This window comes from Salvelinus alpinus, chromosome 8 (assembly GCF_045679555.1).
Source record: "Salvelinus alpinus chromosome 8, SLU_Salpinus.1, whole genome shotgun sequence".
NCBI classification, from domain to species: Eukaryota; Metazoa; Chordata; class Actinopteri; order Salmoniformes; family Salmonidae; genus Salvelinus; species Salvelinus alpinus.
This window is the reverse complement of record NC_092093.1, coordinates 51,976,503-52,001,756: the sequence shown is the minus strand read 5'-3', so window position 1 is coordinate 52,001,756 and position 25,254 is coordinate 51,976,503. Positions and strand designations below refer to the sequence as shown.

General features: G+C 44.7%; 1 protein-coding gene across 3 annotated transcripts in view; it reads right to left on the bottom strand.

Moving 5' to 3' along the window:
- The window catches only part of LOC139583259 (nuclear receptor coactivator 2-like), a 242,172-nt gene extending 219,879 nt beyond the window's left edge, over window positions 1-22,293 (bottom strand). For all 3 annotated transcript variants that reach the window (XM_071414135.1, XM_071414136.1, XM_071414137.1), the window contains exon 1: window positions 22,039-22,293. The gene's annotated coding sequence lies outside the window, so the exon portion shown is untranslated. The remainder of the gene's footprint in view (window positions 1-22,038) is intronic.
- Between the last annotated feature and the right edge of the window lie 2,961 nt (window positions 22,294-25,254).

Here is a 25,254-nt window from a genome sequence, read left to right as displayed (position 1 = left end):
TGTCCATTAAAATAACATCAAATTGATCAGAAATAGTGTGTAGACATTGTTAATGTTGTAAATGACTATTGTAGCTGGAAACGGCAGATTTTTTAGCTAATCCAAGTTTATAATTTTAAAAGGCGAATTGATCATTAGAAAACCCTTTTACAATTATATTCGCACCGCTGAAAACTATTATTCTGATTAAAGAAGCAATAAAACTGTCCTTTAGACTAGTTGAGTATCTGGATCATCAGTATTTGTGGGTTCGATTACAGCCTCAAAATGGCCAGGAAAAAAATGACTTTTCTGAAACTTGTCAGTCTATTCTTGTTCTGAGAAATGAAGGCTAATCCATGCCAGAAATTGCCAAGAAACTGAAGATCTCGTACAACGCTGTGTACTACTCCCTTCACAGAACAGCGCAAACTGGCTGTAACCAGAATAGAAAGAGGACAAGTACATTAGAGCGTCTAGTTTGAGAAACAGACGCCTCACAAGTCCTCAACTGGCAGCTTCATTAGGTAGTACCCGCAAAACACCAGTCTCAACGTCAACAGTGAAGAGGCGACTCCGGGACGCTGGCCTTCTAGGCAGAGTTGCAAAGAAAAAGCCATCTCTCAGACTGGCCAATAAAAAGAAAAGATTAAGATGGGCAAAAAAACACAGACACTGGACAGAAGATTGGAAAAAAAGTGTTATGGACAGACGAATCTAAGTTTGAGGTGTTCGGATCACAAAGAAGAACATTCGTGAGAAAAAATGAAAAGAAACTGAAGGAGTGCTTGACTCCATCTGTGAAGCATGGTGGAGGCAATGTGATGGTCTGGGGATGCTTTGGTGGTGGTAAAGTGGGAGATTTGTACAGGGTAAAATGGATCTTGAAGAAGGAAGGCTATCACTCCATTTTGCAACGCCATACCCTGTAGACGGCGCTTAATTGGAGCCAATTTCCTCCTACAACAGGACAATGACCCAAAGCACAGCTCCAAACTATGCAAGAACTATTTAGGGAAGTAGCAGTCAACTGGTATTCTGTCTATAATGGAGTGGCCGGCACAGTGACCGGATCTCAACCCTATTGAGCTGTTGTGGGAGCAGCTTGACCGTATGCTACATAAGAAGTGCCCATCAAGCCAATCCAACTTGTGGGAGGTGCTTCAGGAAGCATGGGGTGAAATCTCTTCAGATTACCTCAACAAATTGACAACTAGAACGCCAAAGGTCTGCAAGGCTGTAATTGCTGCAAATGGAGGATTCTTTGACAAAAGCAAAGTTTGAAGGAAACATTTATTATTTCAATTAAAAAAATCATTATTTATAACGTTATCAACGTCTTGACTATATTTCCTATTCATTTTGCAACTCATTTCATGTATATTTTTCATGGAAAACAAGAACATTTCTAAGTGACCCCCAAAACCTTTGAACGGCAGTGTGTGGCATTGCACCAGGATAGACCCAGACACACTGCACCAGGATAGACCCAGTCACACTGCACCAGGATAGACCCAGACACACTGCACCAGGATAGACCCAGACACACTGCACCAGGATAGACCCAGACACACTGCACCAGGATAGACCCAGACACACTGTACCAGGATAGACCCAGACACACTGCACCAGGATAGACCCAGACACACTGCACCAGGATAGACCCAGACACACTGCACCAGGATAGACCCAGACATACTGCACCAGGATAGACCCAGACATACTGCACCAGGATAGACCCAGACATACTGCACCAGGATAGACCAAGACACACTGCACCAGGATAGACCCAGACATACTGCACCAAGAGACCCAGACATACTGCACCAGGATAGACCCAGACATACTGCACCAGGATAGACCCAGACACACTGCACCAGGATAGACCCAGACACACTGTACCAGGATAGACCCAGACACACTGTACCAGGATAGACCCAGACACACTGTACCAGGATAGACCCAGACATACTGTACCAGGATAGACCCAGACACACTGTACCAGGATAGACCCAGACACACTGCACCAGGATAGACCCAGACACACTGCACCAGGATAGACCCAGACACACTGCACCAGGATAGACCCTGACATACTGTACCAGGATAGACCCAGACACACTGTACCAGGATAGACCCAGACACACTGTACCAGGATAGACCCAGACACACTGTACCAGGATAGACCCAGACACACTGCACCAGGATAGACCCAGACATACTGTACCAGGATAGACCCAGACATACTGTACCAGGATAGACCCAGACATACTGTACCAGGATAGACCCAGACATACTGTACCAGGATAGACCCAGATATACTGTACCAGGATGAGTGTGTCCCATAAAGAAGATGTACCGGTAGCCTACACACTTTTCACTCATGTGGCTTGTTATTGTCAGTCAATTAAAGCAGCACTACTGTCAGAGGCTCAAAATGGATTAACAAATCAGTTGGCTACAATGAGAAGAAGGCTACAATGAAACTGTTGTTTCCGTATGAATGGAGTTGTTGTAGACAATGACAAAGAGGAGCGCAGCAGATCAGATGATACCTAATGAGATGATACCTAACGGCACTTCTTACGTACCATACGGTCAAAGCTGCTTCCACAACAGCTCAATAGGGTTGAGATCCGGTGACTCTGCCGGCCACTCCATTATAAACAATACCAGCGGACTGCTTCTTACCTAAATAGTTATTGCATAGTTTGAAGCTGTGCTTTGGGTCATTGTCCATTATTAAACAAATCAAAATATACATTTTCTATTTTCAATTCTACAAAGTAGCCACCCTTTGCCTTGATGACAGCTTTGCACAGATTTGGCATTCTCTAAACCAGCTTCACCTGGAATGCCTTTCCAACAGTCTTGAAGGAGTTCCCACATATGCTGAGCACTTGTTGGCTGATTTCCCTTCACTCTGCAGTCCAACTAATCCCAAACCATCTCAATTGGGTTGATGTCGGCTGATTGTGGAGGCCAGGTCATCTGATGCAGCACTTCATCACTCTTCTTCTTGGTCAAATAGCCCTAACACAGCCTGGAGGTATGTTGGGTCGTTGTCTTGTTGAAAAACAAATAATAGTGCCACTAAGCGCAAACCAGATGGGATGGCGTATCGCTGCAGAATGCTGTGGTAGCCATGCTGGTTAAGTGTGCTTTGAATTCCAAATAAATCACAGACCGTGTCACCAGCAAAGCACCATCACTCCTCCTCCTCCATGCTTCACGGTGGGAACCACACGTGCGGAGATCATCCATTAACCTACTCTGCGTCTCACAAAGACACGATGGTTGGAACCAAAAATATCAAATTTGGACTCATCAGACCAAAGGACAGATTTCCACCAGTCTAAATGTCCATTGCTCGTGTTTCTTGGCCCAAGCAAGTCTCTTCTTCTCATTGATGTCTTTTAGTAGCAGTCTCCTCTGAACAGTTGATGTTGAGATGTGTCTGTTACTTGAACTCTGTGAAGAATTGAATTGGGCTGCAATTTCTGAGGTTGATTACTCTGATGAACTTATCCTCTGCAGTTCTTGAAGTTTTGACTGACCTTCATGTCTTAAAGTAATGATTGACTGTCATTTCTCTTTGCTTATTTGAGCCGTTCTTGCCATAATATGGACTTGATCTTTTACCAAATAGAGCTATCTTCTGTATACCACCCCTAACTTGTCACAACACAACTGATTGGCTGAAAAGCATTAACTATTCCACAAATTAACTTTTAACAAGGCACACCTGTTAATTGAAATGCATTCCAGGTGACCAACTCATTAAGCTGGTTGAGAGAGTGCCAAGAGTGTGCAAAGCTGTCATCAAAGCAACAGGTGACTACTTTGAAGAATCTCAAATATATTTTGATTTGTTTAACAGTTTTTTGGTTACTACATGATTCCATATGTGTTATTTCATAGTCTTCACTATTATTCTACAATGTAGAAAATAGTACAAGTAAAGAAAACCCCTGTAATGAGTAGGTGTGTCCAAACTGTTGACTGGTACGATACGTTTTTCTTTAGGTGTATTTAAATGCCCATCCCTAGTGCACGCACAGTTTCCTCCCACAGTGTCAACATTTGTTGAGCAGATGTTTCATATTGCTGAGAGGAGTATGTTAGTCTGTGATGTCAAATCAGAGAAACATTAGCCATACAGAGACATCACAACATCAGGGAGGCAGGAGAGAAAGACAACACGAGAGAGAGAGATTATTTTTTACTTTATTTAACTAGGCAAGTCAGTTAAGAACCAATTGTTATTTACAATGACGGCCTACCAAAAGGACTCCTGCGGGGACGGGGGCTGGGATTTAAAAAAAAATATATATATATATATATATATATATATATATATTTAGGCCAAAACACACATCATGACAAGAGAGACAACACTACATAAAGAGAGACCTAAGACAACAACATAGCAAGGCAGCAAATAATGACAACACAGCATGGTAGCAACACAACATGTAGCAGCACAAAACATGGTAGCAGCACAAAACATGGTACAAACATTTTTGGGCAGAGACAACAGCACAAAGGGCAAGAAGGTAGAGACAACAATACATCATGCAAAGCAGCCACAACTGTCAGTAAGCGTGTCCATGACTGAGTCTTTGAATGCAGAGATGGAGATAAAACTGTCCAGTTTGAGTGTTTGTTGCAGCTCGTTCCAGTCGATAGCTGCAGCGAACTGAAGAGAGGAGCGACCCAGGGATGTGTGTGCTTTGGGGACCTTTAACAGAATGTGACTGGCAGAACAGGTGTTGTATGTGGAGGATGAGGGCTGCAGTAGGTATCTCAGATAGGGGGGAGTGAGGCCTAAGAGGGTTTTATAAATAAGCAACAGGTATACAGAGATGACCAGTTTACAGAGGAGTATAGAGTGTAGTGATGTGTCCTATAAAGAGCATTGCTGGCAAATCTGATGGCCGAACGGTAAAGAACATTTAGCCGCTCGAGAGAACCCTTACCTGCCGATCTATAAATTACGTCTCCGTAATCTAGCATGGGTAGGATGGTCATCTGAATCAGGGTTAGTTTGGCAGCTGGGGTGAAAGAGCATCGATTACGATAGAGGAAACCAAGTCTAGATTTAACCTTAGCCTGTAGCCTTGATATGTGCTGAGAGAAGGACAGTGTACCGTCTAGCCATACTCCCAAGTACTTGCATGAGGTGACTACCTCGAGCTCTAGAGCTCTAGAGCGTGAGGAAACGCTGAAACTGAATCCACATGTTCCTCTGGCTTTATGACGTGAGCGAGAGGAACCACCGCTGGTTCACACACACAGCTAAAATTTCCCTGGTAATTCTAGCTACCACAGCTCTACAACCTAGCCAACCTGTAACAGTTACTGTCACACACACACACCAACTGAAAGAGATATAAGACAAACACACACGCCACACGCCTGGACAACGTCTTTCCTGCAAGGCCATCTAGCCCAGTGTCCCCAGGTTGGCGTCTTTCCTGCAAGGCCATCTAGCCCAGTGTCCCCAGGTTGCCGTCTTTCCTGCAAGGCCATCTAGCCCAGTGCCACCATGTTGACGTCTTTCCTGCAAGGCCATCTAGCCTAGTGTCCCCGGGTTGACGTCTTTCCTGCAAGGCCATCTAGCCCAGTGCCACCAGGTTGCTCCCTGAGCCTGTGCCAGGCCTCCCAGTGCCAAGGATTACACCCCAGGCAGCGTGCCAACCCACATACTTCCATCCTCCCTGGCTGGTCTTCCACTCCTCTCTGCCTGGCGCTCAGCAACTACATGGATATTCCCCTTATATCAGATCAGTGAAAGGAGAGGAAACGACTTCAGAAAGTAAAATCACCAGACCACAGGTTATAGAGGAGATAGAGTAGCATCATCTACCAGCCAGGCACCACATGACCTCCATCGGTGGAGTGTACCAACTAAGATTTAAATCATTTAAATCATGAAAACCTACAGGACAGTAGATCTCCAGGAAGAGCGTTGGACTGAAAACCTACAGGACAGTATATCTCCAGGAAGAGGGTTGGACTGAAAACCTCCAGGACAGTAGATCTCCAGGAAGAGGGTTGGGCTGCCCTGCTCTAACCACTAGGTTACCTGTCGCCCTACTTCTTCACGTGAGTCTTCCTGGTGGTATTGAGGTGGTACTGAAAGATAAACATGGTAATGCTTTCACTGATTGCGCATAAAATAAAGTTCCTACATGATAGAGTGCTTGCTTTGTTATCCAACTAATCTTGTGTCCTTTCTGTCAATCCTGTGTACCCCGTACATTGCCGCTCACAGCTATATTTACATTACACTTAACAAACCCCAAATTGAACACAGTTATGTAAGGTAAAGTAAAGTAAAAATCCAAACCGATATATAGTTAAATGCGGTCTACCATCCAGCTCTACTACAGGGACGGAGACCCGGGTAGCAGCCTCAGCACTGCCCCGCTGACAGATGGTGTGGCTGATTCAGGGTCAGTTACAGGGTCACTTACAGGGTCAGTTGACAGATGGTGTGGCTGATTCAGGGTCAGTTACAGCACAAGGACAGTACAGCAAGTCTGAGTGGAGGGAGGGCAGAGTGGAAGTGGAGCCCACAGCCTCACGACACACTCTCCTCCTCTCCTTTTATGCTTAATCTTTCTCCTCCCCTTAACCTTCTACCATTGAGCCAGTTTGTTTTGCATGGCCGGGTGGAGATTTCACTTAGAGGGACTGAACGCAAGCTAAAATAACTCCAACATAATATTGCACCTTTTGCTGAAAAAAAACCCCTGTCAAATACTAATTGGATTAATGTCATCGTTTATGTCTTTATTTTTGCTGAACTGCTTGTTCTATACTGGCCGATAACTTGCAGGATATCATGGTAGCCAATGTTTGTGCTAGCCATTATACCTGTATTTACTGCTGCTAGTAGTAGCACTCAGGTTAGCATGTGACTAGATGTCAACAACATAGTCTTATCCAGTTTGGTTATAGATGTTCAATGTCTACTATGATGGTAAAGGTTTATTTGGGTTTTGTGTAACAGTTGGAGAAATGCTGATGTGCTGAACTGCCAATAAGTGATGCGTTTCAAGGCTGCTAGTGGTTAGCCAGTAGAGGGAAGCCAGTAGAGGTGGAAAAGGGTACCTTCTAACAGCCTGCTAGCATTTAGCCAGTAGAGGTGGAAAAGGGTACCTTCTAACAGCCTGCTAGCATTTAGCCAGTAGAGGTGGAAAAGGGTACATTCTAACAGCCTGCTAGCATTTAGCCAGTAGAGGTGGAAAAGGGTACCTTCTAACAGCCTGCTAGCATTTAGCCAGTAGAGGTGGAAAAGGGTACCTTCTAACAGCCTGCTAGCATTTAGCCAGTAGAGGTGGAAAAGGGTACCTTCTAACAGCCTGCTAGCATTTAGCCAGTAGAGGTGGAAAAGGGTACCTTCTAACAGCCTGCTAGCATTTAGCCAGTAGAGGTGGAAAAGGGTACATTCTAACAGCCTGCTAGCATTTAGCCAGTAGAGGTGGAAAAGGGTACCTTCTAACAGCCTGCTAGCATTTAGCCAGTAGAGGTGGAAAAGGGTACCTTCTAACAGCTTGCTAGCATTTAGCCAGTAGAGGTGGAAAAGGGTACCTTCTAACAGCCTGCTAGCATTTAGCCAGTAGAGGTGGAAAGGGGTACCTTCTAACAGCCTGCTAGCATTTAGCCAGTAGAGGTGGAAAAGGGTACCTTCTAACAGCCTGCTAGCATTTAGCCAGTAGAGGTGGAAAAGGGTACCTTCTAACAGCCTGCTAGCATTTAGCCAGTAGAGGTGGAAAAGGCTACATTCTAACAGCCTGCTAGCATTTAGCCAGTAGAGGTGGAAAAGGGTACCTTCTAACAGCCTGCTAGCATTTAGCCAGTAGAGGTGGAAAAGGGTACCTTCTAACAGCCTGCTAGCATTTAGCCAGTAGAGGTGGAAAAGGGTACCTTCTAACAGCCTGCTAGCATTTAGCCAGTAGAGGTGGAAAAGGGTACCTTCTAACAGCCTGCTAGCATTTAGCCAGTAGAGGTGGAAAAGGGTACATTCTAACAGCCTGCTAGCATTTAGCCAGTAGAGGTGGAAAAGGGTACCTTCTAACAGCCTGCTAGCATTTAGCCAGTAGAGGTGGAAAAGGGTACCTTCTAACAGCTTGCTAGCATTTAGCCAGTAGAGTTGGAAAAGGGTACCTTCTAACAGCCTGCTAGCATTTAGCCAGTAGAGGTGGAAAGGGGTACCTTCTAACAGCCTGCTAGCATTTAGCCAGTAGAGGTGGAAAAGGGTACCTTCTAACAGCCTGCTAGCATTTAGCCAGTAGAGGTGGAAAAGGGTACATTCTAACAGCCTGCTAGCATTTAGCCAGTAGAGGTGGAAAAGGGTACCTTCTAACAGCCTGCTAGCATTTAGCCAGTAGAGGTGGAAAAGGGTACATTCTAACAGCCTGCTAGCATTTAGCCAGTAGAGGTGGAAAAGGGTACCTTCTAACAGCCTGCTAGCATTTAGCCAGTAGAGGGAAGCCAGGAGAGGTGGAAAAGTATATATTCAAACAGCCTGCTCGCTGTATAAGTGAATAACAAATTGCTAATACAGAATAAAGAAATCCCAGGATATGGTCAGCTGATAAATTGGCTTTATTCAGTGCCAAAATATTTTGTCAAAAAAGTATATGAGGACTCGGTATGATGTGGGTCTTCACTAGGGCCGGACGATACCAGTATACTCATACCTGTTAGTATCTTGGCAAGGAAACAAAACACAAGTCTGATTTAGGAAAACAGCCCTAATGTTAGAAACAAACATCATCATGGTGTCATCCAGACTCACAATTTATTTTACAAACTATAGCACACAATATATAACATACAGGAGGTTATCAGGACCAAAGACTTAGGTCCGCTTCGGGTTTTCATTTTAGCAACTTCCTCAAAATAGTCCAAATGAATCTAAGATAACTCAAGAAATATACACTGCTCAAAGAAATAAAGGGAACACTAAAATAACACATCCTAGATGTGAATGAATGAAATATTCTTATTAAGTACTTTTTTCTTTACATAGTTGAATGTGCTGACAACAAAATCACACAAAAATTATCAATGGAAATCAAATTTATCAACCCATGGAGGTCTGGATTTGGAGTCACACTCAAAATTAAAGTGGAAAACCACACTACAGGCTGATCCAACTTTGATGTAATGTCCTTAAAACAAGTCAAAATGAGGCTCAGTAGTGTGTGTGGCCTCCACGTGCCTGTATGACCTCCCTACAACGCCTGGGCATGCTCCTGATGAGGTGGCGGATGGTCTCCTGAGGGATCTCCTCCCAGACCTGGACTAAAGCATCCGCCAACTCCTGGACAGTCTGTGGTGCAACGTGGCGTTGGTGGATGGAGTGAGACATGATGTCCCAGATGTGCTCAATTGGATTCAGGTCTGGGGAATGGGCGGGCCAGTCCATAGCATCAATGCCTTCCTCTTGCAGGAACTGCTGACACACTCCAGCCACATGAGGTCTAGCATTGTCTTGCATTAGGAGGAAACCAGGGCCAACCGCACCAGCATATGGTCTCACAAGGGGTCTGAGGATCTCATCTCGGTACCTAATGGCAGTCAGGCTACCTCTGGCGAGCACATGGAGGGCTGTGCGGCCCCCCAAAGAAATGCCACCCCACACCATGACTGACCCACCGCCAAACCGGTCATGCTGGAGGATGTTGCAGGCAGCAGAACGTTCTCCACGGCGTCTCCAGACTCTGTCACGTCTGTCACATGTGCTCAGTGTGAACCAGCTTTCATCTGTGAAGAGCACAGGGCGCCAGTGGCGAATTTGCCAATCTTGGTGTTCTCTGGCAAATGCCAAACGTCCTGCACGGTGTTGGGCTGTAAGCACAACCCCCACCTGTGGACGTCCGGCCCTCATACCACCCTCATAGAGTCTGTTTCTGACCGTTTGAGCAGACACATGCACATTTGTGGCCTGCTGGAGGTCATTTTGCAGGGCTCTGGCAGTGCTCCACCTGCTCCTCCTTGCACAAAGGCGGAGGTAGCGGTCCTGCTGCTGGGTTGTTGCGCTCCTACGGCCTCCTCCACGTCTCCTGATGTACTGGCCTGTCTCCTGGTAGCGCCTCCATGCTCTGGACACTACGCTGACAGACACAGCAAACCTTCTTGCCACAGCTCGCATTGATGTGCCATCCTGGATGAGCTGCACTACCTGAGCCACTTGTGTGGGTTGTAGACTCCGTCTCATGCTACCACTAGAGTGAAAGCACCGCCAGCATTCAAAAGTGACCAAAACATCAGCCAGGAAGCATAGGAACTGAGAAGTGGTCTGTGGTCACCACCTGCAGTACCACTCCTTTATTGGGGGTGTCTTGGTAATTGCCTATAATTTCCACCTTTTGTCTATTCCATTTGCACAACAGCATGTGAAATTTATTGTCAATCAGTGTTGCTTCCTAAGTGGACAGTTTGATTTCACAGAAGTGTGATTGACTTGGAGTTACATTGTGTTGTTTAAGTGTTCCCTTTATTTTTTTGAGCAGTGTATAATCCCCTCTCCCCCCACATCTCCCCTCCCTCCCCTCACATCTCCACTCATCACCCCCCCTCACTCTACTCTCCCCCTCTCCTTCCCTCCTCTCCCACTCCCCTCACTCCTTCCCTCCTCCCCTCACTCCTTCCCTCCACTCCCCTCCACTCACTCACCCACCCCACTCCTTCCCTCCTCTCCTTCCCTCCCCCCACTCTCCTCTCCATCCCTCCACTCACCCCCCCACATCGCCAAGCATCACCCCCCCTCACTCTACTCTCCCCCCTCTCCTCCCCATCCCCACTCCTTCCCCACTCCCCCTCCCACTCCTTCCCTCTCCTCTGCTTCCCTCTCCTTCCCTCCTCTCCCACTCCTTCCCTCTCCTCTGCTTCCCTCTCCTTCCCTCCTCTCCCACCCTCAGATACACAAACACCCCCCTCCTTCCCCACTCCCCTCCTTTCCCCCTCCCCCCCTCCTCTCCCACTCTCAGATACACAAACACCCCCCTCCTCCTCACCCCCCTCACCTCTCCAGAATGAAAACCGGTCATTACCCCAAAGCTCATCCCTCACGCCTACTGAGGGCCTGTCACACTTTCCGTTACCACGACAACACAGTACACACACAGTCGGTTGTGCTACAATAACGACGGCTGTCTATCAGTGGTACGTAATATAAATGAACAGGCTACTAATAGGCCATGGCCCAATGCACACAGCATTCTAGAGAAACAGTATTTAGTGCACTGCTTTTTTTTTTAAACCAGGGCTCATAGGACAACCATAAGGAATGGGGTGGCATTTGGACACAGACATAGGATTCTGTACTAATGCTAATTACTAATGCTAATGCTAATGACACTGATATGTTGTTTTGTATCATCTAGGTATATGCCAAGTAAGTATGCATCATATACTATGAATTCTACCAACTATCTAGGTTGTAGTCTATTAGATAAGTTTCAATCGTCTACTGAGTGATTTGTAAATTAGGCCTAGACCTACTTGAATGATCTAGTTCAGAGATGGGCAACTTTGATGGGGGGTGGGGGACACCCAAAAAAAATCTGATCTCAGCATGAGGGGACACAGTGGCTCGCGGGTCTGCGTACTGACATCTATACCCACACAAGCCTTTGGGGGGCCCGAAGTGAAATTTTGTTGGGGGACCCGAAGTGAAATTTTGTTGGGGGACCCGAAGTGAAATTTTGTTGGGGGGCCCGAAGTGAAATTTTGTTGGGGGGCCCGAAGTGAAATTTTGTTGGGGGACCCGAAGTGAAATTTTGTTGGGGGACCCGAAGTGAAATTTTGTTGGGGGACCCGAAGTGAAATTTTGTTGGGGGACCCGAAGTGAAATTTTGTTGGGGGACCCGAAGTGAAATTTTGTTGGGGGACCCACCCCACCCTACGAGCAAAACATTTTAGCGGCCCCCCCTCGACAGCAGAGATAAAACAATTATGTTTTAGAGTTAATTTCCTGCAATTCTAGAGAGGAATCATATTTACAGCCAATTTCCTGCCATTCTGCATATTTTGCCACAGGCTGGAGAGAAATGATGGCCGTTTTTAATATTACCATTGGTAATTTGTTGAGACAGCTGGCTAGACTAATTTACCAATCAAAAACATGTTAGCTGACCTGGCTAATTGACTGACATAACAAGAAAAACTGCTGATGCCCAACCAAAATGTCAAAATTGCACCTGGTTTATTCTACTGCAAGTACTGCAGTACTACTAGCAGCAGTACTACGAGCAGCAGTAACTAATAGCAGTACTAGCAGCAGTACTAATAGCAGTACCAGCAGCAGTACTAATAGCAGTACTAGCAGCAGTACTAATAGCAGTACTAGCAACAGTACTAGCAGCAGTACTAATAGCAGTACTAGCAACAGTACTAGCAGCAGCACTAATAGCAGTACTAGCAGCAGCACTAATAGCAGTACTAGTAGCAGTACTAGCAGCAGCAGCACTAATAGTAGTACTAGCAGCAGCAGCAGTACTAGCAGCAGTACTAGCAGCAGTACTAATAGCAGTACTAGCAGCAGCAGCAGTACTAGCAGCAGTACTAGCAGCAGTACTAGAAGCAGCACTAATAGCAACAGTACTAGAAGCAGCACTAATAGCAGTACTAGCAGCAGTACTAGAAGCAGCACTAATAGCAACAGTACTAGAAGCAGCACTAATAGCAGTACTAGCAGCAGCAGCAGTACTAGCAGCAATACTAGCAACAGTACTAGAAGCAGCACTAATAGCAACAGTACTAGAAGCAGCACTAATAGCAGTACTAGCAGCAGCAGCACTAATAGTAGTACTAGCAGCAGCAGCACTAATAGCAGTACTAGTAGCAGCAGCACTAATAGTAGTACTAATAGCAGTACTAGCAGCAGTACTAATAGCAGTACTACCAGTAGCAGCACTATCAGCAGTACATTGCCTCTGTGTGGAATGTATAGCAAGTTGCAACATCATTATGGATACGTTCGAAATGGCACCCTATTCCCTATTTAGTGCACTACTTTAGACCAGGGCCCAAAGGGAAACGTAGTGCACTAAATAGGGTGCCATTTGGGCTGCACCCATGATATTGGGGGCAACACATTAACACAGCAGCAGACACTTAAGGCCTACCAAAACACTGCCTGCTGCAACTACAATCAAGACAAGCTCTACTTAATATGGAGGAAATCTCAGAGCAAATGAAATTCTCCATTTGAAGAAATTAGCTTTCATTCAGGCCGATTAGATTATTTCAGTGATGGGCAACAACATTTCCGTTACTGTTAAAAACATCCATGTAAGATGAGAGCCAGGCAGTGGCATGGTGCAACATAACCAATGGAAACCTATTTCCCTATATAGTGCACTACTTTTGACCAGAGCCTAATACGATCCAATTTGGGACACCTCCAGAGTGTGATGTGGTAATAGTGGTAGCTTGTTTGGTGAGAGACCAAGGGTCAAATGATAAGGGTTTCAGGATGAAGCCATGCCCTGTAGTCAGCTCTGTGTTTTCTCTCTTAAGGAGATTGATTGCGTGTGTGTGTGTGTGTGTGTGTGTGTGTGTGTGTGTGTGTGTGTGTGTGTGTGTGAGAGAGAGAGAGAGAGAGAAGGAACAAGCTTATTGTTACCAGTCAGTCTTGTGGTGACCCGAGCATTAATTTGTCACACAGACCTGTCAACAAGAGTTGCAAAGCAATCGTAGCTGCACACTAGTCACAGGTAACACACACAGCCAAAACCAATGCCAAAAGCAGGAACAAAATACACCCATGGATCCTTGAGTAACCCCATCCTGAATCCAGCATGCTGAGACAAACACAAACACATAAAACCACAGCACATAATTCATTGCAATCGTTTTTTTGCAAATCGCATAATGAAAGCAAAGCAACAATGAATTGAAATACTACGTACTACTATAATATTGCATTGGGGCTCAAGGTGTATACAGTCGATGTCGGAGGTTTACATACACCTTAGCCAAATACATTGAAACTCAATTTTTCACAATTCCTGACATTTAATCCTAGTAACAATTCCCTGTCTTAGGTCAGTTAAAATAAAGTGTTTATCCTAAGAATGTGAAATGTCAGAGTAATAGTAGAGAGAATGATTTATTTCAGCTTTTATTTCTTTCATCACATTCCCAGTGGGTCAGAAGTTTACATAACCTCAATTAGTATTTGGTAGCATTGCCTTTAAATTGTTTAACTTGAGTCAAATGGTTCAGGTAACCTTCCACAAGCTTCCCACAATAAGTTGGCCCATTCCTCCTGACAGAGCTGGTGTAACTGAGTCAGGTTTGTAGGCCTCCTTGCTCGCACACACTTTTTCAGTTCTGCCCACAAATTTTCTATAGGATTGAGGTCAGGGCTTTGTGATGGCCACTCCAATACCTTGACTTTGTTGTCCTTAAGCCATTTTGCCACAACTTTGGAAGTATGCTTGGGGTCATTGTCCATTCGGAAGACCCATTTGCAACCAAGCTTTAACTTCCTGACTGATGTCTTGAGATGTTGCTTCAATATATCCACATAATTTTCCTCCCTCATGATGCCATCTATTTTGTTAGGTGCACCAGTCCCTCCTGCAGCAAAGCACCCCCACAACATGATGCTGCCACCCCCGTGCTTCACGGTTGGGATGGTGTTCTTCAGCTTGCAAGCCTCCCCTTTTTCCTCCAAACATAACAATGGTCATTATGGCCAAACAGTTATATTTGTTTCAGACCAGAGGACATTTCTCCAAAAAGTACGATCTTTGTCCCCATGTGCAGTTGCAAACCGTAGTCTGGCTTTTTTATGGCGGTTTTGGAGCAGCGGCTTCTTCCTTGCTGAGCGGCCTTTCAGGTTATGTCGATATAGGACTCGTTTCACTGTGGATATAGATACTTTTGTACCCGTTTCCTCCAGCATCTTCACAAGGTCCTTTGCTGTTGTTCTGGGATTGATTTGCACTTTTTTCACACCAAAATACGTTAATCTCTAGGAGACACGGTATGATGGCTGTGTGGTCCCATGGGGTTAATACTTGCGTACTATTATTTGTACAGATGAACGTGGTACCTTCAGGTGTTTGTAAACTTCCGACTTCAACTGTAGATTTATAATGCTGGCCTATAGCTTAATAATGCATTAGGTGTTTGTATTGTAAGGTGATACCATAACATCGTACCAGGCCAGGTGTAGCGAATCCAGCCCCCTTGTCCGTAAACTCAAAAAGGGCTGGCGGCATTGGCATATCCCCACCACTAAACGCTCCATATGAACATAAAAATGTCACACAGAGAACCAAGAGCTCCGCTAGATATCCTACCGTGTTCAAGCCTCCCCACTTACTTTCCATTGTTTAACAAGTTGACATCCTGCTTTCTTAAGAGCTGAAGTGTCTTGGCCTAGAAGCCCTCGGGTTGACAGTTGGCAAGCACTCTGTCATGTTAAGCCCTGAGCGTGGAATGTGACACACACGTCCGGTGTGACATCAGGTGGATCGAGAGAGAGTGATGTAACAGAGACAGTCGGACTGGTTCCACAGGCAGGCAGCGTTCCAGCATTAGGTGTGTGTGTGTGTGTGTGTGTGTGTGTGTGTGTGTGTGTGTGTGTGTGTGTGTGTGTGTGTGTGTGTGTGTGTGTGTGTGTGTGTGTGTGTGTGTGTGAGACATTAAGGACAGAGATTCTAGAGGAGCACTGCTAGTCTGATACACATGACATTCACTGACAACAACTGGCTGTCTTGTCTTCGCTGGCTTACAGTACAGTCCCTGGGCCGTACTCACACAGCATGGAGTCCCTGGGCCGTACTCACACAGCATGGAGTCCCTGGGCCGTACTCACACAGCATGGAGTCCCTGGGCCGTACTCACACAGCATGGAGTCCCTGGGCCGTACTCACACAGCATGGAGTCCCTGGGCCGTACTCACACAGCATGGAGTCCCTGGGCCGTACTCACACAGCATGGAGTCCCTGGGCCGTACTCACACAGCATGGAGTCCCTGGGCCGTACTCACACAGCATGGAGTCCCTGGGCCGTACTCACACAGCATGGAGTCCCTGGGCCGTACTCACACAGCATGGAGTCCCTGGGCCGTACTCACACAGCATGGAGTCCTGGGCCGTATTTCACACAGCACAGCATTTTGCTACAGTTTGTACTAATGAATATGACCCAGGGTCAAACAAGCAGGAGAAAGCTCTCAGAAAACATTGATGCACTTCAAAGTTGAAAAGTGCACAAAAAACGCTAATGGCCTTATTAACTGGAGGCAGAGAGCTATGTTTGATTAGTATCAAACCAAATACAGCCACAAATCCATCAACCAATAGCCTATTACACGTTGCAGAAAAGCATTGACGACATTTGATGACAAAAAGGGTATAAAAAGTACTGATATAAACCCATCCCCACAGTTTCCCCTCTCGCTACCCATAACCGAGCCCACAGTTTCCCCTCTCGCTACCCATAACCGAGCCCAGTTTCCCCTCTCGCTACCCATAACCGAGCCCAGTTTCCCCTCTCGCTACCCATAACCGAGCCCACAGTTTACCCTCTCGCTACCCATAACCGAGCCCACAGTTTCCCCTCTCGCTACCCATAACCGAGCCCACAGCGACTCCCTCTCGCTACCCATAACCGAGCCCACAGCAACTCCCTCTCGCTACCCATAACCGAGCCCACAGCGACTCCCTCTCGCTACCCATAACCGAGCCCACAGTTTCCCCTCTCGCTACCCATAACCGAGCCCAGTTTCCCCTCTCGCTGCCCATAACCGAGCCCACAGTTTCCCCTCTCGCTACCCATAACCGAGCCCAGTTTCCCCTCTCGCTGCCCATAACCGAGCCCACAGCGACTCCCTCTCGCTACCCATAACCGAGCCCACAGCGACTCCCTCTCGCTACCCATAACCGAGCCCAGTTTACCCTCTCGCTACCCATAACCGAGCCCACAGTTTCCCCTCTCGCTACCCATAACCGAGCCCACAGCGACTCCCTCTCGCTACCCATAACCGAGCCCACAGTTTACCCTCTCGCTACCCATAACCGAGCCCACAGTTTACCCTCTCGCTACCCATAACCGAGCCCACAGCGACTCCCTCTCGCTACCCATAACCGAGCCCACAGTTTACCCTCTCGCTACCCATAACCGAGCCCACAGCGACTCCCCATCGCTGATGACAAGTCAGTGCCTGCATTACAAATGGCAACCTATTCCCTACGGTCCCTGTTCAAAAGTAGTGCACTACGTAGGGAATAGGGTGCCAGTAGTGCACTATGTAGGGAATAGGGTGTTGTTTGGGACGTAGTCATGGTGACCGTGAGCAAAGCGGAAGTGTAGTTCACGTCAGAAAACATGAATTCACTGAGAGACAACGTCTACGCTGAGGGACTGAGCTCCCATTATTATTTTCAAAATTCTTCCAAGCTCCATCAAAATCGGTTTCTGACCATTGCTAGACAACCATTATCAGGTATTTCCAAGTAGATTTAAGTCAATACTGTAACTCAGCCACCCAGGAACATTCACTGTGTTCTTGATAAGCAAATCCAGTATAGATTTGGCCTTGTGTTTTAGATTATTGTCCTGCTGAAAGGTGACTGAATCAGGTTTCCCTCTAGAATTTTCCCTGTGCTTAGCTCCATTCCGTAGATTTTATCCTGAAAAACTCCCCGGTCCTTAAACCTTCTCCTACAATGTCCGCAGCTCAGCGGGAATATAATTAACATAATAATAAAAAATCCCCATCAAAATCCGTCTGTTTAAGATAGTGATACTCTATGTGGGGTTTCTGCATGGGCCGAGTCTCAATCCACCACATCTGCCGATAGGTGGGAGAACTAGAGCATGAGACACCCTATTAAAGACTCTCGCGAATATAACGGTGTTCTCCATTTTGCTCTACGACTTCCACAAGCCCCACAAGACTAGTCTGAAGTCGGTACAGCCATCTTCTGTGTGTTGTGTCCGAACAGTTTGGACTACACACCAATATGACTTCCACAAGCCTCTAGGATACCCACAAGCCCCACAAGACTAGTCTGAAGGTCCCCGGTACCAATTTTTAAAAAATGTATGGAACTATATATGGAGATAGTTTAGTGCCTAAAATAAGTGGTTAAATACATGTTTAAAAAAATATATATATAAAGATATATCCTGATCTTTATTCTATTTCTCAGATATAGAACAGACACTTCAGAACAAACTAAAAGATTTTGACTATTTGTTGTTCCATGTAGTAAATCTGTTATTCAATGAGTTTCTATAGTAATGACAAATGTGTTATGTACAGGGTTCTTTCTTTTCACTCTGTCATTTGTGTTAGTATTGTGGAGGAATCTACAATGTTGTTGATCCAGCCTCAGTGTTCTCCTTACACAGCCATTCAACTCTGTAACTGTTTTAAGAAGTCACCATTGGCCTCATGGTGAAATCCCTGAGTGGTTTCCTTCCTCTCCGGTAACTGAGTTAGGAAGGACGCCTGTATCTTTGTATTGACTGGAAGTATTGATACACCATTCAAAGTGTAATGATTAACTTCACTATGCTCAAAGGGATATTCAATGTCTGCTTTATTTTTTCTCCATCTACCAATAGGTGCCCTTCTTTGCAAGGCAATGGAAAACCTCCCTGGTCTTTGTGGTTGAATCTGTGTTTGAAATTCACTGATCAACTGTGGGACCTTACAGATATGTTCATTAAAATCAATACTAAGGATTCATATGAGGCTAGTGTCTCATATAAAACATGGAAAATAGGCCGACTCAGCAGCCAACAAAACATAAATAAAATGAAATTGCACAACTCCATGAAAAGGGGAGGTGTGGCCAGTATCATGTAAATCAGCCCATGATGTAAAACAGGTTCAGCGAGACATGAGAGAACATCCACCACTGTCACTATACACGTTATAACACACCCTCGCCGGGGTAGATTGTAAATCGGTCTTTCAAAAACCCATTTCATCCTCCTAAAATGTACGTTGGCTATTGACTCCCTTGTACCCATTTCAGACAAAAGATGTGGTATATTACCTGTAAAAAAATAAAATGATAAAGCAACATTAATACGACCCTATTAAACAGCCCTTTTATTGACCCCTTCTTTGCAGGTATACCCCTTTTTCGCCCCAATTTCGTGGTTTCCAATTGGTAGTTACAGTCTTGTCTCATCGCTGCAACTCCCGTACGGACTCGGGAGAGGCGAAGGTCGAGAGCCATGCATCCTCGGAAACACAACCCAACCAAGCAGCACTGCTTCTTCACACAATGCACATCCAACCCGGAAACCAGCCGCACCAATGTGTCGGAGGAAACACAGTACACCTGGCGACCGTGTCAGCGTGCACTGCGCCCGGCCCGCCACAGGAGTCGCTAGTGCCCGATGAGACAAGGATATCCCTGCCGGCCGGCCTAACCCGGACGGCAGAGATATATATATATATTTTTTTTTTACTGTTTACCCCCTTTTCTCCCCAATTGGTAGTTAGTCTTGTCCCATCGCTGCAACTCCCGTACGGACTCGGGACTTATATATATATATAAACTTATCGTCATTAGGCACTAAAGGTAGTCAGTGTCTATGAATGGGGTACGCCCCACCCCCTTTCAGATACACCAAATAGCAGGTAAAAATAAGTGTGGCAAATTAGCCGCAATGAATCCGAGAGTGGAAGACTCCTCTAGTCTTAAATATGTAGGCTCACTTTTTTTGTGTGAAAAGTCTTATTAAAAGGAAGAATGTTGAATAAACTTAATTTGAACGTACTTTACCCGTTGTCCATTGTTTTTGTCCTTATGTAGGACATAATCTGAGACATAATCTGAGACATAATCTGAGACATAATGTGCACGGAATAGTGTTATTAAGCCAACTTTCAGTATGCTGGCCTGTATATCGGTTAAATACTGATGCAATTCACATCATGTCAACAACACTTAACCGAAGCACAGACCTAAAGTCAGTGGTGTGAAGTACTTAAGTAAAAACACTTTAAAGTACTACTTATGTCGTTTTTTTTTGAGTATCTGTACTTTCTTTTACTATTTATATTTTTGTTAACTTTTACTCCACTACATTCCTACAGAAAATAATGTACTTTTTTACTCCCAAACATTATCCATGACACTCAGAAGCACTTGTTACATTTTGAATGCTTAGCAGGACAGGAAAATGGTCCAATTCAGGCACCTATCAAGAGAACATCCCGTCTGGCTGACTCACTAAACGGAGAACATCCTTGGTCATCCCTTCTGCCTCTGGTCTGGCTGACTCACTAAACACAAATGCTTCATTTGTTAATTATGTCTGAGTGTTGGAATGTGGCCCCTGGCTATCCATAAATTTTAAAAACAAGAAAATGGTGCAGTCTGCTTTGCTTAATATAAGGAATTTGAAATGATTTATACTTTTACTTTTGATACTTAAGTATATTTAGAACCAAATACTTTTACTCAAGTAGTATTTTACTGGGTGACTTCCACTTTTACTTGAGTAACTTTCTATTAAGGTATCTTTACTTTTACTCAAGTCTGACAATTGGGTACTTTTCCCACCACTGCCCAAAGTTGTCCCACTGCGATCAGCTGCTTTAATTGACATATTTCGGTTACATGGGGCTCCCAAGGCACTGCATCTCAGTGATGGAGGCGTCACTACAGACAGGATCGAATTCAGGCTGTATCACAACCGGCCGGGAGTCCTATAGGGTGGCGCACAATTGGTTCAGAGTCGTCCGGGTTTGGCCGGAGCAGGCCATAATTGTAAATACGAAGTTGTTCTTAACTGACTTGCCTAGTTAAATAAAGACTAAATAAAAATAAAAAAAATCGGCTATTGTTTCCACATTGTGCATCACATGAAACGAATTAGGAGATGGAAAATACAAGTGACAGAACCTACCGGCGCTGCAAAAAAGGTGAGTAAACAGCACTTTACTGTTTATATTTGATCTCCACTACCTTCCCGGCAAAAGCACCAACAAAACTGACAACTGGTAAAGTAAAGTAAAATATAAATTTTCTTCAACAATCTACTGGTAGAAAACATTTTACAGCGACTACCTTTAGGACTGTTACCATGGTTACTCCATGGCTAATCAGTCTGATATTTAAGCAAGGCACAATTTTTGGTTAACATTATATCTGTGTATGAAAAAAAGGGAGGGTTATTTACTGCCCCCGCGGAGAGAGAAAAGAAAGCAATTTATAACATTTCTTCAAAACGAAACAGTCTAAGGAGGGGGGGGGTTCACAAAATCATCACTAGACTGACTTGGTGAGATTCCACAGGAACTCAGCATCAGTGTTACTACTTCGGAGGTCTGTCAGTTGCACACCGCTATTGAGGAAACGGGACACCACTGGTGTAACGTTGCAACTTTGCCACGGAGCGACATTGCAGCAAAGCAACCATACATGGTGCAGAAAGAAAGCTGACTCAAAGTCACTGATATAGGGAGAATTACGTAAACAAATTAGTTTACCTTTTTAATGTATATAGTTAGGTACGGGTGATTCAGGATATGAGCAATCCGATCCCTCCGCTGAATTTAAAAGCCTGAACAAAACAGTTAAATAGACACGGAGAGGGGTCTCTGAAAACATTCACAGTGTCCACTGTTGTAGCTAGATAATGGTTTCTAGCCTTGGAATATAGCGCGATTGAATAGGTGAACTTCAGTCACTGACAAACACACTCAGAAATACAACATATTCACTGGTGCACAGTGCATTTGTTACACATGCAAAAAAACACTGTATATCTGCCAAGGCCCTTAAAACGAGTAGTGAAAATGGGCCAAGAATTGCAAGGGAACAACTTACGAACTCACTAAAGTGGCAAGGCAAAAATGTCTAGCTAGCTGGCACTGTGGTAGGCTAGCTAGCAGTTCAGCGTTGCCTTGCGTAGCAAGCTAACGTTAACGTAGCTAATCGATACTGCATCACACAACCGAGATTGAATCACTCACGAAATGTGGGCACGAATTTCACACCAAAAAAACACAGCAAACCAACCGAAACAACAAAAGCCAACAGGCGTACTTACGACTTGAAACTTTCCGTCGCTTGTTCTCTGTTAAATCCCGTGTGTTAAACCCGGTCTGACCTTCTGTTGAGGGAAACAGATATACTGCTAGCTAACTGTGCTGCCGCCATGTTCCTCCGACTGCTCTGTGCTGCTGGCTGGCTGCTTGTTTATCTCGCTAACAAGCCTTCCACACACCACCACCACCGCACCACAGAGAGGAGCAACTCGATTAGCGGGGTCTCTCCGGTATGGAAGGCTGCCTAACCTCGACGTAAACCAAACAGCAACAACCTGTCCAATTTATGACATAGCAAAGAGAAACAGCGTGAAGTTAGTTTAATCAAGGGAGGATAGGATACAAATGCATAGTAGTTCGATAGGATAACTTGACAGTAGCCATAGCCTAACATATTGCTTAACCTATAACCTATTTATTAACAATTACATTAACATGTAGACGAAACACAAATTGAATTATTGGCCTAATAGGTGCTTATTACACATTAGTTTATTCAGAATGTTCTTCTATAAAAAAGGCATTAAAAAATAGATGAGTAACATGGAGTAAAACATATCAGCAATGGTCATTGCTGTAGAAGAAGGGTTTGCGTTCCAAATGACACCCTATATGCCCTGTGTAGTTCACTACTTTTGACCAAAGCCTTATGGGAATAGAGTGCCATTTGGGATGCAGAGGGAAAGTGCTGAACAAAGCAGAAAGAACCAAGAGAGTATTCTAGAGCCTGACTCATGACATGGTCTCAGAGTGTGCAAGCACGCAAACACACACACGCCAGCCCAGAGACATAAATTACTCTGAATTATACTTAATAATCTACACATATACTACTACAGTAGTCATAACATGAATAGGAGGACCGGGTGAGCAATAATTCACGATTACGTCTATTTGTCGTAGACACACAATACACATGGTAGTCACGGTCCAACAAAATGCTACGTGCATGTTCCCTCTCAATCATTTATATTTATTTATTTGAAATGTAACCTTTATTTAACTAGGCAAGTCAGTTAAGAACAAATTATTATTTACAATGACAACCTACACCGGCCAAACCCGGACGACGCTGGGACAACTGTGCGCCGCTCTATGGGACTCCCAATCACGGCCGGATGGGATACAGCCTGGATTCGAACCTGTGACTGTAGTGACGCCTCTTGCACTGAGATGCAGTGCCTTAGACCGCTGTGCCACTACAATAGCAATAACAACAATAATAGCAATAGGTCATTAATTAAGTTTATCCCAAATCAAATTGAAATCATATTGACATTTATTTGTCACGTGCCGAATACAACCGATGTTTACTTTACTGTGAAATGTTTACTTACAAGCCCTAAGTAATAATAAATAAAATACACAAGAAGGGAGCTATATTCAGGGAGTACCAGATCAATGTGCAGAGGTACAAGGTACTGTATTTGAGGTAGATATGTACCTGAAGGCAGGGTAAAGTGACTAATCAACAGGATAGATTATAATAAGGTATTTGAGGTAGATACGTACCTGAAGGCAGGGTGAAGTGACTAGTCAACAGGATAGATTATAATAAGGTATTTGAGGTAGATATGTACCTGAAGGCAGGGTAAAGTGACTAGGCATCTGGATAGATTATAATAAGGTATTTGAGGTAGATACGTACCTGAAGGCAGGGTAAAGTGACTAGGCATCAGGATAGATTATAATAAGGTATTTGAGGTAGATACGTACCTGAAGGCAGGGTAAAGTGACTAGGCATCTGGATAGATTATAATAAGGTATTTGAGGTAGATACGTACCTGAAGGCAGGGTAAAGTGACTAGGCATCAGGATAGATTATAATAAGGTATTTGAGGTAGATACGTACCTGAAGGCAGGGTAAAGTGACTAGTCAACAGGATAGATTATAATAAGGTATTTGAGGTAGATATGTCACTTTACCCTGCCTTCAGGTACTAGGCATCAGGATAGATTATAATAAGGTATTTGAGGTAGATATGTACCTGAAGGCAGGGTAAAGTGACTAGGCATCAGGATAGATTATAATAAGGTATTTGAGGTAGATACGTACCTGAAGGCAGGGTAAAGTGACTACGCATCAGGATAGATTATAATAAGGTATTTGAGGTAGATACGTACCTGAAGGCAAGGTAAAGTGACTAGGCATCTGGATAGATTATAATAAGGTATTTGAGGTAGATACGTACCTGAAGGCAGGGTAAAGTGACTAGTCAACAGGATAGATTATAATAAGGTATTTGAGGTAGATATGTCACTTTACCCTGCCTTCAGGTACTAGGCATCAGGATAGATTATAATAAGGTATTTGAGGTAGATATGTACCTGAAGGCAGGGTAAAGTGACTAGGCATCAGGATAGATTATAATAAGGTATTTGAGGTAGATATGTACCTGAAGGCAAGGTAAAGTGACTAGGCATCAGGATAGATTATAATAAGGTATTTGAGGTAGATACGTACCTGAAGGCAAGGTAAAGTGACTAGGCATCAATGAAACACAGTCAGAATCATACAGCAGACTAGAACATGGACAGGAAACAGCAAAAACATTCTTCCTCAGGTCTAACAAGGTCTAACATAATCTGTCCAATAAGATTCCAGCTATAGAACAAACTTGTATGTTGAAACATTATATATTATGTTGAATATTATATTAAGTAATTGCTACATCTACTATGTAAGTCATATGTCTAATTAGCTTAGGTTGGCCTATATTATATCATAACTTCCATATGGCATTTTACATATCGCCAGATAATGCATCCCAAAATGACACTCAATTCCCTGTATAGATCATTACTTTTGAATAGGGTTCTGGTCAGGAGGGTCCATAAGGTACTGGTCAGGGCACATAAGGTTCTGGTCAGGAGGGTCCATAAGGTTCTGGTCAGGGCCCATAAGGTTCTGGTCAGGGTCCATAGGGTTCTGGTCAGGGCCCAAAAGGTTCTGGTCAGGGTCCATAGGGTTCTGGTCAGGGCCCATAAGGTTCTGGTCAGGAGGGTCCATAAGGTTCTGGTCAGGGCCCATAAGGTTCTGGTCAGGGTCCATAGGGTTCTGGTCAGGGCCCATAAGGTTCTGGTCAGGGCCCATAGGGTTCTGATCAGGACCCATAGGGCTCTAGTCAAAAGTAGTGCACTATGTAAGGAATAGGGTTCCATTTGAGAAGTCCCTTTGGTCTGCAGGGGACGAGTGTAGAAATGAGGGTAAAGGAATG